Source organism: Sturnira hondurensis, unplaced genomic scaffold (assembly GCF_014824575.4).
Source record: "Sturnira hondurensis isolate 20B ecotype Veracruz unplaced genomic scaffold, ASM1482457v3 Scaffold0002638, whole genome shotgun sequence".
Classification (NCBI taxonomy): domain Eukaryota; kingdom Metazoa; phylum Chordata; class Mammalia; order Chiroptera; family Phyllostomidae; genus Sturnira; species Sturnira hondurensis.
Window position 1 is genome coordinate 14,024,526 of NW_028075269.1, and position 14,658 is coordinate 14,039,183.

Consider the following 14,658-nt stretch of genomic DNA (forward strand, 5'->3'; position numbering starts at 1 on the left):
TCCACATCCTCATCTGTGATTGATGTCACTGTTTTGTATTTTGGCCATTCCACTAGGTGTGTAGTAGTATTTGTTTTTTTTTAATTTTCAATTTTTTATTGATGTATGATGTAGAATATTTTTTCATATGCTTATTTGTCATTAGTGTATCTTTGGTGAAATGTCTATTCGGATGATTTGCTTATTTTTTAAATCGATTATTGTAAAGATTTCTTTATTCTTTATAGCTAAGTCTCTTGCAAATATTTTTTCCCAGTCTTTGCCTTATCTTTTCATTTTCTTGACAGTGTCTTTTGCAGAACAGAAGTTCTTAATTTTAATGAAGTCCAGGTATTCAATTATTTATTTCAAAGATTGTGCCTTTGATGTGGTATCTAAAAATTCATTGCCAAAACCAAGGTCATCTATATATTTTTGTTATCTTGTAAAATTCTTATAGTTTTGATTTTTACATTTAGGTATACAATCCATTTTGAATTGATTTTAAGAAAAGTCTGTGTCTAGATTTATTTATATTTTTTGCATGTTCATGTCCAGTTTTTCTAGCATCATTTGTTGAAAAGGCTATCTTTTCTTCATTATTTAGGGTGAGGCAAAAGTACATTTACAGTTGTGAGTATGGAAAACAAGTTTTATTCTTGCTTTATTAATTATTGTATTATTTTCTATGCAAACAACTGTAATCCTACTTTTGCCCTGTTTTCTGTTGCTCTTACTTCATTGATAAAGATCAGGTAACTATATTATAAGGCTCTATATTGAGGCTTTTTACTCTGTTCCATTAATCTTTTTCTAGGAATTTTAAGCTGATCTTATGTAATTTTAATAGCCTTCATCATATTCATTTTGCAGATGAGAAAATCTTGCCTTTCAGGGGCTAATTATGCCTAGTATTGAGCTAAACTATGTTTAAATTCAGCTTTGTATTGTCCCATAGTTTCTGTTAATTCCAATAAGCCAAATACAACACTTATGTAAAAGATTTTGGGTAGAGGACACACACACACAAAAGGGTGAACAGAATGAGTTCCATGTTACTTTAATAACAAGTACAGTTGTTCATTCTTTCTCTATTAATCTATTGTGTTCTTTTATTCTCTCTTATTTTAAATCTTCATCTGGTTCTGGACCAGTGGAATAGAAGATTACAATTTTCCATTTATACCCTGAGTATTTAAATAATAAAAGTGGCCACACCTGAAGCTTTTCCATTTTTAGGGCAAAAATTGTGTGACTAACTTCTCGCATTAGCATATTTTCCCACCTCCTTCCTTATGAGTGAGCCCAAAGAAGAGACTGATGCTCTTAAGAAATTTCAGAAAGTATAAGATCAATTATTTACTTTTATAAAGTTCTATAAAAGCCACAACATCAAGGGAGGAAGATACAGTAGTTAAAAGAAACCCAGTTTGAAAAAAAAAAAAGTATTGCTTGTGCTTTGACTTCTGATCTGTTTTTAAGGTGTTCAATGTACATGCCGTCATTGGGGTTACTGTTTGACAGATGAATCTGTCACAAAGAAAAAAGATAATCATGTTTTTTAAAACTATCCTGAGAGAAATCAGAAAACTCTTGGCAAGTAATGGGAATTTATCTGAAATAAAATCTAGTAGAGACCCATTAATGTTTTTTGAGATAAGTTCTTATTTCCTTATCCTAAATTGCACAATAGAGGTTTAAAGGACACACTATTTATTTTCAAGTAGTATTTTCCCCAATGTCGTGGGAGTAAGCCGAACAGGAACAAGGTTTCTATGGCAAAGAAAGTCAAATGGTAAGGTAGCTTTATTATTCACATGCTACATAATGTTAATTGAGACTATTATGATTGCAGACACATTGAAACATTGAATGATTTCATTGGGCATTTAAAAAATTTGCCTCTTCTTTAGATACTAAATTAGCTTTTGTTTTGTGCTATTTGCAGGTATATTCAATATACATATTCAGAAACATTACAAATGAACCAGAGACTAAATAGATCAAAATGACACTGTTGACTACTGAACTTGAATAAAATATTGATGAATCTTAATTGAAGTCATTTACCTTCTTCACACTTTACTCTCCTTAAGTGTGATTGTGGTTTGAAAAGTGATTGTAAAATGGTGAACTAGAATTTTGTAGTGATTTTCTGAAGTGTCTCCCACATTATATTTACTTTTGTAGGAAGTAAATGGGTACATTTCCCTCATTGCCAAGTTGACAATTCTATTTGGAATTTAAAGCTATTTTTGACAACCTTCTTAAGATAAGTAAGTTCATTTTTAAACATGTTTATTCCTTTTCTTTCTTTCTTCTTGTTACTGTGGAAGGGAATGTTCTCAATGAATTTTCTGACAAAAGTTGATATATAGTAGTTTGCTTCATTAAAATCATTCTCATTAAGAAAAATAATTATTATTATTATTTATTGGGTGATTGTTTTTGACATTTTACTAAGTCCACGTGCATGGATCATTTCCTTCATTGTTTAGTTCTACACTTTTCTAAGGCATCTCCAAAAAGATATTTATGTGAGTGGCTATATGAGGAGACATCAATGGCCAAATATTTTCTGTGAATCTGCTTAATCAAATGTAGATTTTGTTTCAAATGAATTCCTTTTAAAAAGTCTTAAAATAGGTAAATAAAGTTAAAATTTAATAATGTAAAAAACATAGAACATTTATGGGCATCTAATGAAGTAGTATGCAATCTAGGTAGGTAATGTGAAGCTGTCTTGGGCTATCCGTGCAGATCAGAACTGGCTGGATTTTGAAAATATTTTTATATTTTGTGATGTTTAACTTTGTGCATCCACTGGACTGACTAAGTAAAACATTATTTCTGGGTATGTCTGTGAGGACGTTTCTGGGAGGGATTAGCATTTGAGTTGGTTGACTGAATAAAAAATAAGGGGGATGAAGAGCATTATTTGCTTTCCGCATGAGCTGAGACATCGATCTTCTGCTCTGGGACATCATTGCTCCTGGTTCTTAGGTCTTCACCTTGAACCTGGATCTTCCACTATTGGGCTCCCATGGTCCCCAGGCCTTTGGACTCAGAATGAATTATACCACTGGATTTCCAGCTTCCATAGAGCAGACTATGGTACTCATTGACCTCCATAATGAACAGGCCTGAGCAGACTCGGAGGGCAAGTTAGTTACATGAAGAAGTGGCCCAAATGTCCATGGCCCTCATCCTGCTTTTCTCTCCCAGCCTGTGCCTGTGGTCTCATGGGAAATTCCCTCTGATCATTTGACAGAGGAAAAGAAGGCCACATTTGCAGAGGGCCCTGCGGGATATGCAGGTTCCTCCTAAAAGTGGACAGGCACAGCACTGCAGTCCCTCTCTGGAGCATTCCTGAAGGCCAGTGATGACGGGAACTTCTCACAGTAGACAGAACACCTGGTTGTTCACTTTTCTTAGAAGGTAAAATGGCGAGACATGTAATTAATTAGTACTGATTCAGGCTGTAGTCAATCGTAGGGCTGATGGCCAGGGACTTGGCTAGAACATGAGTGGAAAATAGGTAGTAGAGAAATTTGGGGAAGAGCTATGTGCATAAAACTCTCTGAATGTGTAAAAAAATGGAGATATTTGTGTCCTATGTCAATGCTTGCCAAAGGATAAGCTCAACAAAGGTCCTCTGGAGAATGCAAAGCATCACGAAAGGCACAAGTCATATTAGGGAAGATATCATTCGTATGATGAAGACTTTATCACTCCAATTACTCTACCTTCAGGCTAGAATGTAGACCATTTACGGAGAGTAAACTGGAGATGGAAATGGAGACTAAGGGAAAGTAATGAGTGTGAAAGCAAGATATATCTTAGGAGATATATGCATATATAATTATTCATATAAAAATAAATAGCTATATCTCTGGCTCTGTTTCTTTGGAAAATCATAATGCATGTGTGTAGTGGGTTTTGAAGGATGATGTAATCATTACTTCATATGTGAAATAGAAAGATAAAGCTGATGTTATTGTTCACTATAATAAGGGAGAGCTATGAGGGTCAGGCACAGTTTCTCTGAGGAGATCAGACTATTGATCTTATATAAGGATTCAGGGAAGCATGGTGTTAGAGATTTGCTAACTTTACTTCTAAATGTATAACCAGGTAGGCATAACCTGAATATTTGTGGTTCTTAGAATAAGGCTATTGTTGACTAGCTAGCATTGAAAAGAGTATTTTTTAGAGCTAGTTAATTGCTGATTTGCTGACATTTGGAAGTGAGGGGCTGAAACCAATTGGATGGATTACAAATGTGTTTATTGAACAGGTTGTATTTGTTGGGGCCCAACAAGAGAAGCATAATCAGTATGTGTACGCACACACGGTGTCTGGCACAGATAACACCCTTTTTATTCCAAAATATTTTATTACAAAATCATAAGCATGTAATTCTGTAACGTAACAATATCACACTCAAGCACACATATGATGTTTTAGGTGAAATGTTCAAATTAAAACTATAAATTATTATACCCATATCATTCCCCTACCAAACACACTCAAGCACGTGTTACTTCTGCTGGACCCTATGTGTATGTGTATAGCCAATATATATTCACTATACATATAATCAATGCTGCTTCATAAGTGGGAGTCTCTTTCTCCTCCTAGGGAATGCCTACTATCCTCTTTTAAAAACTACTTAGTAAGTCATGCACACGTGCCCAATCAGGGTAATCTCTCAAATTTAATGTCAATTGACATTAGATTTTATTAGATCTGCAACATTTCTAAACAGCAACACCTAGACTAGTGTTTGATTGCATCAGGGGGAAAAGGCGTGTGTATAATATAAAATATCTGCTTCTTCCTTTCCTTCCTCTAACCATTGTGAGGCAATCTCTCCTATATTCAAGTCTTTCCAGAAACACACAAGGAAGGGAATTCTGGGGGAACAAGTTTGATCCATCCAAGGTGACACAAAGTTGTCACACAACTTTGTTCTGGCCACACACACACACAAATCAGGGGGGACTTTTGCCATTCTCATCATCATTTCCACGATTTCCCTTATTTTTCCCTTTCCTCATACCTCGCAGCTTTTGCACTTGATGCATCAGGAATGACTGTGGCATCGCATAAAGGAAGAGGAAAATGTTTGTTGCTGGCTTTTCTTTCCAAGGACCTTTGGGGAATGAAAAGCGTTGGAGAAGACCCAAGTAATATTAGGAAGGTACCAAAGCTTCGTTTCTGTCCATCACCTTACCTCTACGTTCAGGCTAGAACATAAGCATTTGCTAGGTGTAAACAAGAGATGGGAATAGAGACTAAGTAGATGTGATGAGCATGTATGCAAGGTAACTGCAAGACAGAAGGTATTCTGGGTATCGTGGTGAAGAATTGGCCTAACTCCATATAAGTTTAAGATGGAAGGGGAATTCTGCCTTCAGTGTACAACAATGCTGTGCAAATGAACGGAAACATCTGGGATGACAAAGCACTCTATTTTGTATCTAGTTACATACGGTTTCATCGAATTGAAGGTATTCTCTATGATTGATCTGAGGATAAGTAGATGAATCCCATGAACCTCAACAGCACTGAAGTAGCAGAAGTCATTCTTGGACCTAAGGAGTATCCCTGGTGGGACCTGTGTGGACAAAGGCCTGGGTCTGGTGGATTGAAGATATTTTAGTAGAAGCTTAAGCGATTGCTGCCTTTGAGAATTACATCCAACTTTCCCTCCCAGTCAAGTTAAAAAACATAAACTTAGATACAATCTCCTGAAAAGGTGTGGAGATGACTCTCAAAGTGATTAATACTGATTTTCTGCACTGACTCAAATGTAATTTAGAATTTGTCCAAAAATAAACACACAAATTAAAATTTAAATGTATAAAATCCATTTTATTTTTATATAAAACAATAATCAAATTCTAAATAGCACTATTATCATTCCAGTATTTTAAATACCTTGTATTTGATTCAAGTCCCTTGAATTGTGACTTTAGTCATAATCTTTCACTTCTTGGCTATAATACAGTTGTTAGGTTCTAAGAAAGCTACCTAAAACAGCACCCTTGCTCCCAATTTTTCAAGACTTTAGTTCTTACAGATATAAGAACAAGAATTTAGAACTTCAAATCCTTCCACATTCTTCTGGTCAATGAATAGGTACTACGGTATATAATAATACCTAAATCATTCTTTCACTGTGGACTCAATCCAATTCTATTATTTGATTTCCAAAAAGAATTTTGAACATGGGCCTGGTTGACTAATCAGATGATCACTTTCCTAGTTTTTTCTGTTTAAATGCTGAGGGGCAGAGCTGCAGTTGGGAGGGCAATGATTCCCTTACACCGATAGAGGGGACTGCCAATCCAGCAAACTAACAAGAGCCAAGTTGGCTAAGGGAAAATGTTTCCTGTCACACTGAGGGAGCCACAAGAGAACTACTGACAAAATGTCACCTCAAACACAATGACTACAGGATGACAGAAATCTAATTAGCCATTTCATTAACTGAGTCCTGTCTGTGGACATGGCAAACAATAGGAGCTTGGAAGCAACTATTCACAAGAAATACACGAGACTGTCCTGGAGATTGTTCAATAATTTGTTCCCTATATTTTTTCAGGTAGTGAAGGTGGGGCTAGGGAGTTTGAGTGACTTATTAAATAGGTGCATTTCAGCACATTTTAAAAACTGAAGGCGCTTTCAGGGAGTTAAATCCACTATTATGTTTAGATCAACAATAATGCTTTAGAAATTTCATTTCATTTTTTAAATCTGACATAAGCTAATTAGGTAAATGTTTAGACATGCTGTACAAAGGGTCACACCTGACAGAAATCATTAAAAAGATGCTATTTGGCACAATTGCATTTTCATGTAGCATTTACACTGTCTGTGGATTACTTGATTATATTAAAACTCTTTGCTGGCAGGTGCATCATTTGACTAATAGTTATATCCAAAGATTTTAGTATCTGAGATATCTTTAAATATAACAAATGAGTGTATAAAAAATTTAAAAGCAAAAAAATATTTTAACTTCAAAATAATAAAGGAGTATGAATCCAAGAAAAATGGAAGGCAATGGATGGCACTGTTGCAATTTCCGATTTACTGACACAAATGTGTAGAGACGCTACTGAAATCAGTTGGGGATATTATTGCAGATAAACAGCACTGAAATACAAAATAGCCAAGCTTCTGTAAGTCGTCCCTTTCTCTTCAGTGCTGATGAATATATCCTCAATGGTTAACACACGTTAGTAAAACACGGTATGATCAGGCCAGCTGACACTTCTCTGGCACCCGTTGGTGGCGGCTTTGTGACTTGACCTCTCCCACTTCCTAGGTCAGAATTATACGAGGAGTCCATGGTGAGATGTTATGACTTTATTCAGCTGCCTTTAGGGTGTGGCTCTCAGTGCTTTGATCGGGAGAGAGTTGAAGGTTCACACAGAGAAACATAGGGAACATTCTTTGTTTTAAAAAACAACAACAACAAAATACCTGATTGTTACGTGAAGAAAATGGAGGACAGAACAAAAGGCCAGAATTCTCACGATAAAGAAGCATTTACCTCTCTGAATTGTCCCTTTCCAGAAATTGAAAACACTGACATTCAACCAGTTCACCTGCAGAAAAACGAAGAGTACGTGTGAGGCACTTACCTGCGCCCCCAGACTCTCTCCCAGGTGTGGCTTCGCCCCCTCTCGGGGCTGGTGCCCAGACCCTGTTCCCAGAGTGCTCTTCGAGAGAAGAAGCGGTGCCTGCAGGCCTTTGGCGTTGGTTGCAGCCGGAGTAACAGGATGATGGTGTCCGTGGAGTGAGAAGGGTGCCTCTGGGCCGCAGGTGGCAGTGGTGGCAGCAATGTTACTGCCCCAACTCACCTCACCCACCCTGCGAGGGCCCCCAAACCAGTGGCTCAGCCTGGGAATGGCAGGAATCGCTTGCAAACTGCAGCCCGGTGAAAAGAAATAGGACTGAGCCTCGGCAACCAGGTCCCCTTGGAGGTCTGTGCCCTGCGACGCCAAAAAGCGATTTGTTTTCCATTTCATGCTACACGCGGCTCCACAGACCAGCCCAGAGGCCTCTACCCTCAGAGATGTGTTGGGCTTGGCCCCAGCTTTGTGTCTAGGCCAAGGGTGGCACCCAGGCCAGAGTCATTATTGGAGAGAAGCAAAGATCGGGTCTGGCTTCTTCCCGGACACATATCTGGTGCTCAGCATCACCAATGGTGAGGAAGTGACCACGGACCTAGAATCTCAGGAGGCCAGGCATCCCGGCTGCTCTACCAGAGCAAACTCACTGAGTCTTCAGGCTGGCGTTGGCATCCCCCACGTCCGCGGGGCGGGCAAGAAACAGAACACAGTGTGTTAGTCCTGGATCTTCTTGGACCCAGCCTCCAAGACCTCTTCAATTTCTGTTCCAGAAGCTCCACAGTGAAAACTGTTCTTAGGTTAGCTGAGCAGATGATGAGTAGAATTGAAGATATGCATACAGAGAATTGTACACACAGAGGCATTAAACCAGAGAACTTCCTAATGGGTATTGGGCATGGCAATGATAACTTACTCCTTATTGATTTTGATTTGCCCAAAAAATACAGAGACAACAGGACAAAGCAACAAATACCACACGGAGAAGATAAAAATCTCACTGGTACTGCCCGGTATGCTAGCATCGATGCACTTCTTGCTATTGAACAGTCTTAGAGATGACATGAAATCATTAGGATATAGTTTGGTGCGTTTTGATAAAACCAACCTGCCATGGGAAGGACTAAAGGCCACAACAAAGAAACAGACATGTGGAAAGATTAGTGAAACGAAGAAAAGAAGACGTCCACTCCTGTTGAAGTTTTACGTAGGGGTTTCCTACCGAATTTGCCTTGTAGTTAAACTCTTGTCCTGGGCTGCACTTTCAGGAAACCCCCAAGTCCATGCATCTGAGACAGCTATTCCACATTCTTCTCAGGACCTTGAACCACTGAGTGACTGCACATTTAACATAGATGCAACTGTGTCAAAGCAGAAAGCACAAGTCAGCCTCTTCAAGTGCTCAGGCTCAGCAGGGCCCAGGCCCCACAGGTTTCTAAGCATGAATCGATGAACAAAAGAAACAGTGCAGGGGATAGAATAGGCATTTGTTTCTCCCCAAATCTAGAAAAGTTAATTCATATGTACACTAGCTGGTGGTGTGGACAACCATTTACTTGGTGTAAATAGCTTAATTTCAGTATAAACTGGCTCTGAGCCGCATTGGTGATGCTGTGTCCCACATAGTGGCCACTATAAATCTGAATTTTAACAGTGAAACATGGTGTTCAGTTTCCATTGCATTTCTTTCAAGTGGAGAAGTTAACTAAATGCTTGACACACGTAAATTGGTCCAGCAGCCTCCTGGACTCAGACCTGATCTGGACTCTTGAGATTCGGGTTCATTATCCCCTAATTCTCTTGTGTGGTGTTGTTAGTGATAGTTTTGGAGTGTTGTCATCATTGAATGCTTGTTATCGATTGGGGTTGAACCTGCACCGACAAAAGCTGAGTGAAAAACACAGTCACCCTTGTGACAGGGTTGTCTATAGGATCGGCTGTATAGGTGACCCGGCACCTCCAGTCTGTGAAAGGCCGGAGGCTGACTTAGAGGAAATATTAGAGTGTGGATAGTCATAGGGCTAGATGATGCTTGAGACAGGTAGCTCACATGTAACTTGCCATAAATACTCAGCATGCTGTGAGCATCAGGTTCTTTTCTACAAGAGCTTGTATTTGCCAACTAGTTGATAGGAGTTTGGTTACAAGACTCTTGGGTATTTATACAAATAATATAGAAAAGCATATGATTTTAAGGGTAATCATTTCCAAATTCATTATCAATTCCCTCTAGCATTTTCGAACATTCTAAAGGATATTATTAGCCTCATTTTATAGAGTAAGAAATTGAGACTACTCTTTGGTGGAAAAAAATAGACTTTAGTTCTTACAGCTAGGATTTAGTTTTCAAAAATGTCTTAGTCTCACATAAAAAATTGGAATTCTGGAAAAATAGTGTCCTAGGTCTGTTTTAAGGAAGAAATATATTTTCATTTATAAGCTCACTACCTCTCTTACTGATTAACATGAATGAGAGTAAAATATCCAGGAGACATCAATTCAAACAAGCAACTCTACTTAACTGAAGGAGGTCACTGTTAATGCCAGTCAATGAAGTGGCTAATAGACAATCCCTTTTTAAAGATGCCAACTCAAATTCAGTTTTTAAAATGGCGTTTAAAATGGCAAAAGACCGAAAAAGAATGGGTCCCTTTTAAAAATGTTTTTCTTTACTTTTAAATTTAAAGCAACAGACTCTGTTATTCAAAGTTTTTTTTAAAATGTAGTCTTCTCCAATATATTAATTACTTCATTAATCTCATTGTTTTCTATTTTAAAGCAATATATTATTATTAGGTTTGTCCATTTGCTCTGGTACCTGTTCTAGGTAGAAATTTCATTTTTGAACAAATTCAATATATCTGGAAAAAATTAAAGGTCCTAAATTACCGTTATGTTCTTTTTTCAGGTTCTTAGCTAACTGTAAACAAAAAAAGATCCTATTTCAAAATGACAAAACCCCAGATCATACAAATGTTTACAGTGATCACATTTATCTAAGCAGCAGGTGTATGTGTTCTAAGATAACTAAATTTCTGTGACAAATACACTTTAAAAAATAACAAGAACATTATAGAGTTAGTTAAGATAATCTAGTGGTCACTAAGTTTTCCTTAAGTCTTCACTTTAGATGCTGTTATTTCTAGCACAGGTAAGCAAGTAGAGTCATGTGCTCAAACACCTGAATCTGGTTGCTACTACATCAGCTGACTGGCAAACAAGAAGCCAATCATTTTAAGAACGTTTTCAGTGAACAACTTACAACTCCCGAGGAGAGCTAATCCTTAAGAATGCACAATTGTGAGCATGTATAACCATAACAGCTGGTGAAGACTGTTCATGCCATTCTTCTGAAATGAGATCTCAAGGCAGCATCGTGCAAAGTAAAAGGTTTTAATTAAACGATGGCACATGCACAATCTCTCCACCGTGTCTTGTAGGGCAGAGTCTGCAGGGCTTCTGAGTCCGCTAGAGCAGGGCGGATTGGAGCAGCGGTGTCTCAGCGTCTCTCCTGGCCCTCCCAGCTGTCTGTTCGAATGTCTTTGCTTTTGTACTCTTCTTTGTCACAGAGTCATGTGGTTTAGGACAGTCTCTCTTAAACATGTTTTCCTCAGTTCCGATAAGCATGGGTGTCAGCAGTCCCCATCAGCATATATCGTTTGTGTCTGCTTTGATGAACACACACTGTTTTGAACATTTCTGGTGCATGTGTTTTGACCACTCCATACTGCTGCATCGCATTGTTGACAGCACCACAACCGAGTGATCACGCCCATTCACCAGGCTGGAGTGTGCATCTGAACTCCAGCCCAGCCTCAGTCCTGCCCTCCACACTAGCCTTCAGTGCAGTGATTCTCAAAGTGGGGTCCAGGAGCTCTGGACATCCTTAACATACTTTTTGGGTATCTGGGAAGTCAATCTATTTTCACAATGATGCTAAGACAAAACTGGCCCTTGAACGCAGTATTGGTGTACTGATGCTCTAAAAGCAAATACAGAAAAATTGTTAATAACACAGAATAAAGGCAGTGACACCAAAATGTGTAAATTAGTTATTGTGTTCTTCACCACCACACACAAGCAATAAAAACAATGCCAGTTACCCACAAGAATGTCCATATTAACTGTATTAAATGTCAACCCTTTAGTACATTTTCATTTTATTTAGTATTCTGTATTGCAAAATGGGGAATGCTTCTGCTACAAATCATAGAGAATAGTTATATTTAGAGTTGTATGTTTATTTGAATTTTGCTCAATCTGCTGCTTTTTGCAGGCAATACCATTTTTTTATTTGAAAGAGTTTATAACAAGAACTGTGAGTATTAAGACAGGCTTTTGTGGATTTTTCCCTGAAAAGAAACAAAGTAGGCTTATCACTGTAAGGAAACCAGTAGACAATTTGTTTCCAATGACTTAATTCAATATTTCAGGTGAGAGTTGTAATTTTGAAAAACCTGTATCAGCCACGTAAAAAGTGACAACTTCTTAGTACTTACAGGTGTCTGATGATGTCTGTAAGATTTTAAACAGATTCAATTTTTGATGTCATGAATTTATCCATATTTGGAAGTTCTGCATAACCCAGTGTTTAGGTACTGTATCTTTTACCCACTCTTCTCTCCATCCACCCTGTGGACTACCTGAGAAAGCAAAATGTTTTTCATCACTATGGATAATTGACCACCGGAACTTGGCATAATAATGGGAGAGGATTATTGAGAAATGGGTTGCTAGCTTCTGGTGTTCCTGGGACCCTAGAGAGTTCAGTGAAAATAGCTTATGGTCACTAACAGACCCCCAAGTAAGAGTTTTCCTCCCTGATTGCCTTGAGCTGAGACATCAGTCTCTTCCTGTCTTTAGACTGAAACTAAAACATCAGCTCTTACTGGGTCTTGAGCCTGGCCACTTTCCTGTCAGAGCGCACAGTCAGCTCTTCTGGTTCTCTGGTTTTTGAGCTCAGCCTGGAAATGCACCATCCCCTTTCCTTGGTGTCCAACATCCTGACTGAAGGTCTTAGGGGTTCTCAGGCTCCATGATCACTTGAGACAATTCCTTGTCTATATGTATTTATATACTGTGTCTCTGGGGAACCCTGACTGATAGCATGGCCATGTCGAAATTTCTTTTGTTCTTTCAATTATGCATTCAGAATCTCCAAAATATACTGGCTTAGTTATAAAACTTGTATGGTGCTGTACTAAATATATATTCTTCATTTACATTCTCCATATAAATGTATATATTCCATGGATAAATTATATATATATATATATGTAAAACAGGGCAGGTGTTAATTTATGTATTTGTAAAGGTATAAAACAGTCTGGCATTAAGTAGGTAATAAATAAATAAATTTAAATTCATTAAGTAAATCTTGCACATAATTTTTTTCTGTGCTAACATTGTCCCTGATTGTATCTTTTATATAAAAAGTAAAGAGAGAATATTTGATTTTTGAAGTGATGGTAGCCAGTCTCCAAGAATAGCTGGACAGGTCCAGCTTCATTTTAGAGATGAAAAAGATGATGCTTAGGTAACCGGCCCAAGGTCACAAGCCTATTGTCAGGTAGAGCCAAGATTAGTATCCAGATGGTCTCAGGTAGCACTGTACTCCCTTTCATTACACTATGCTGCCTCTCAGTTTTACAAGTTCGAGATCTCTGAGGTTTTATATTTGCTTGTTTGTTTTGTTTCTATTTCAGTCACTATCATAAGATTCGGGGCCATGGCAACAGCTGCTACAGTGATGCTCCTTGCTTGCCAGTTCTCTGGGATGGCTGGCCGTGTAAATGATGGTTGATTATCCTGTTGGCACAACTGTGGGCTTCTAACATCTCTGCCATATGGTTGTGTTTTCCCTTTGGAAAAACCCAACTAGTTTGTAAACTTTTTTTTTTCCTTAAGAGCAGGGACCGTGTCTCCTACTTCTTTGAAAAAATTATTTTGTGATGCGTATAGTACACACAAGAGCAAGAGCTTGATAAACATAATGGGGATTTAGGCCCCACCTCTTTTCTTTTTGTCTAGCTAGTCCATATGGTTCCTCCATCAGCTTTCTATTGCTGCTATACTACACACTTAGTACCTTAATACAATGCATATATATTATCTTGTAGTTCTGGAAGTCAGAAGGCTGAAATGGACTTCATTGGGCTAAAATGAAGAAATCGTCAGGGCTGCATTTTTTTCTAGTGGCTCGGGGACACAATCTATGCTTTTGCCTTCACTAGCTTCTATAGGTTGTACAATTCCTTGATCCTTCCATCTTCAAAGCCAGCAATGGTAGGTTGAGTCTTTCTCACTTCACATCACCTTGACACTCTGTTTATAGCATTCACCCTCTACTCCCACTCATACTCTTCTGCCTCTGTCAATTATAAAGGACCTGTTGGTTACATCCAGCCTTCCTGGATAATCCAGGGTACTCTATTTTAAGGTCACCTGATTAGAAATCTTAACTCCATCTGTAACCTTAGCTTCTCCTTTCCATGTACCATAATATAGTCAAAATTTCTAGGGAGAGTGTATAGACATCTTTGGGAGTATGTTCCACCTACCATTGTTTCTTTCATCATTTGGTGATTATTTCTTTACATATACATTTCCATTATGTAATTGTGAGCTTTTTAAGCATAAATTCTATCCTATCCATTGTTATGCATATCAATCATAACATGGCTTCTATAGCATTGAAGAGTTTAATACATAACTGATGGAGAAGTAGAAGCATGAAAACTATGCCAAATATATTTTACTTAGAAACAGAAATATGTATTCTATATGTGAATATTACTTTATTCATTCAACAAACATTTTGAGTTTTTACTATATACCAAGAACTGTTCCAGGCACTTTGAACAAAAGTAACAGACATTTTTCAGTATAGATTCTAGTGGTTGTTGAAAGTCAACAAATAATTAATAGAATATATAGAATATTTATGATATGTAAGAAGGTGATAGATATTGTTTAACTGGAGAATAGGAAAAGTGGTCATACATGTTTACTCAAAAACTTGCACATGAGTAGCATC

General features: G+C 37.8%; 1 pseudogene; it reads left to right on the top strand.

The window, feature by feature from the left end:
* The first annotated feature begins 8,019 nt into the window (after positions 1 to 8,019).
* On the top strand, positions 8,020 to 8,956 carry LOC118983203 (casein kinase I-like; annotated as a pseudogene).
* Positions 8,957 to 14,658: the final 5,702 nt, after the last annotated feature.